Source organism: Sturnus vulgaris, unplaced genomic scaffold (assembly GCF_052056855.1).
Source record: "Sturnus vulgaris isolate bStuVul1 unplaced genomic scaffold, bStuVul1.hap1 Scaffold_157, whole genome shotgun sequence".
Lineage (NCBI taxonomy): Eukaryota > Metazoa > Chordata > Aves > Passeriformes > Sturnidae > Sturnus > Sturnus vulgaris.
In genome coordinates this window covers 6,922,501-6,925,000 of record NW_028276074.1, presented here as the reverse complement: position 1 = coordinate 6,925,000, position 2,500 = coordinate 6,922,501, and the positions used below count along the sequence as shown (strand labels likewise).

At 48.5% G+C, this 2,500-nt stretch overlaps 1 pseudogene; it reads right to left on the bottom strand.

Moving 5' to 3' along the window:
* Positions 1–2,500, bottom strand: part of LOC148218869 (28S ribosomal RNA) — an 8,896-nt pseudogene that overhangs the window by 2,028 nt on the left and 4,368 nt on the right.

The window sequence follows — 2,500 nt, the reverse complement described above, 5'->3', positions numbered from 1 at the left end:
CGATGTCCGCATCGCAGTGCCTACACGACTTGATGTACTTGTCTTGTCTGCCCCTGGCTAGAAATTCCCTCGTGGGGTAGACGTTGGCTCTGAGTTGTAATGCAGTGAGGAGCTTCCTGTGAGGTATGCTTCTGTAGTATTGTAGCCAATGATTGCTAATTTTATCTCCCTCAAAATTTACAATTCCACGGCCTTGGGACACTAATTTGGTCCAATTTTTAAATTCATTCTTTCTCCAATTGCACGGTTTTGGAAATTTAGATTTCAGGGTCGGTGCTTCCCATTCCGAAGTTGTGCCTGCACTATTAGATGGTATGTTCAGCGGTGGAGCTTCCCAAATTGAAGGTATCTTCTCCCCGTCCCCTCCAGCTTGAATCCACAGTTTCTTATGCATCTGTTCCATTTGATCTTTCTCCAGGAACTTCTTCATCGTTTCATCCGAAGACTGCGCGATCCGATGCAGCCTCCGGGCTTGCACGCTGGGGATCAGTCCTGCCAACTTGGTGATGCCCAAACCGCCGTCCCTCGTGCTCGAGTACAAGATGGCATCGCAGGTGCACGAGGGTAGATGCAGCCAGTCCTTGACCGTTGTTCGGATTTTCCGGTCAAGGGCCTCGAGGAACCCTGCTTTCAGTTCTGAGTGGTCTGCTAGGTAGGTCAGTCGAGGGATGGTGTATGTTTTGAGGATATCGATTTTCTGTAGAGGTTTGAGTGGAGCTTGATCAATTCTCTGAAGCCAGAATTCTAATTTTGTGGAGAGGTTGGATTTCGCTAACCCAGTCCAGGGGTCAATCTGCAGGCCGAGGTATTTTTCCAATTCTCCGGGGTCAATCATATTCAGGGGTGTGCCGTTGATGGTCCAAGCAGCACAGTTATTGATGGTGTAAGAGTCTTTCGTGGGCTTGATGTAAAAGCCGTGGCACTTTTCTCCCTGTGTTCTGAGACCGGTAAGATTGCAAAAGGTCTCTAATATCCTGATGTTTGTTTTCATGTCTTCCCAGGAGTCACTCAACAAGACCAGATCGTCCGCAAACGCCATCGCTGTGATGTTGTTCCCTTCTCGGTGGTATCCCTTGCCCTTCTCTTCCAGCTTGCATAACAGGGGGTCCATCGCCAGGTTAAATAAAAGGGGTGACAGCGGGTCACCCTGTTTTACCCCAACCCGGATCTGGATTTTATCTGTGTGTGTGTTTTTCTTCGTGGTGATATACGTACAGATGTTGTGGTACATATTGCTCACCAGTCCGACGATGTGGGGATCCACTCCCCTTTGTTGCAAAGCGTGTATGATGTGCTGGTGGCTTACGGTGTCAAAAGCCTTGGCGATGTCCACAAATACAACACCCAGTGGTCTGTGTTCTCTTTTGGCCGACCGAATTATGGTTTGCAGGAGTTTCAGGTTTTCAGAGCATCCCGCCGCTCTAATGAAGCCTCTTTGCCTTGGGTTGAGGGGGCATGCTTTGCTCATCCTAGCTGTTACAATCCTGGAGAACAGTCTTAACAAGATAGAACCAATCGTGATAGGTCTCCAGTTATTAACGTCCTTTAAGCGCTCCGGTGTTGTCGATTTAGGAATTAAAACAGTCCTGCACCCCCTCACCATGTCCGGGATTTTTCCAGATGTTAACCATAAATTGAAGATCTCCGTGGTCCGGGAATACTCGGGATCCATCTTCTTGATGTCCCCAAGAGTAATCCCATCTGGACCTGGAGCTGAGCCCTTGCTCATCTCCTGCACATTTTTCTCAATCTCTTTTGCCGTAATTAAATCTCTGAAAGCACTATTGTCGGCTTTCCCAGTAATTTGAAAGTCCCCAAGGCTCTCGAATTTTCCAGGTGTTTCCCATCTGGCTTTAAAAACCGAATAAATTTCACCGGGTGGAATATTACAGGACAAACATTCCATATCGTCCAAAATAATTTTTGCCAGTTTTCCCCTGTCAAGATGGAATAATCGCTGGAAGCGAAGATAATCACCTCTCTTAATTGCTCTCTCTTTCATCCACTTCTGAAACGGTCTCCTTGGTTGCTTCTCCCGGGCCCCCATTGTTCTCTTATCTCGGGTTGCTGTTCTTATCTGGCTTATCGATTCCAGGCATCCAAAGCAGTCCTGCGCTGCTTCATCGATGATTGGCTGCATGTCCTGGCCTTCCAGCAACTGCTTGAATGCCCAGGGGAAGGTGTTAATTGTCCCAGCTGATAAGCGTTCCCCGAGTGTCCGCTGATAATGGGCCTGCAGCTGCTGATTGGTGGTTCCCTTTCGTCCGTTACCCTTCTCCAGATGGTGCCTTATCTTGCCCATTGTTCTCCCGCCAGCTGGCTTCCTGGACGGTTGGCTCTTATCAGGTCCATTGTCAACGGTTCCTGCCTGAGGTTGATGACTCATCTCAGGTTCCTCTTTCAGGCCCTCGGCCGCTCTTTGATGTTCCTCTGCCGGTTTCCTGGGAAGCAATCTTCTTTTGTCACTGATTTGCTTAGCTGTTTTGGTTGTGATGTGCTC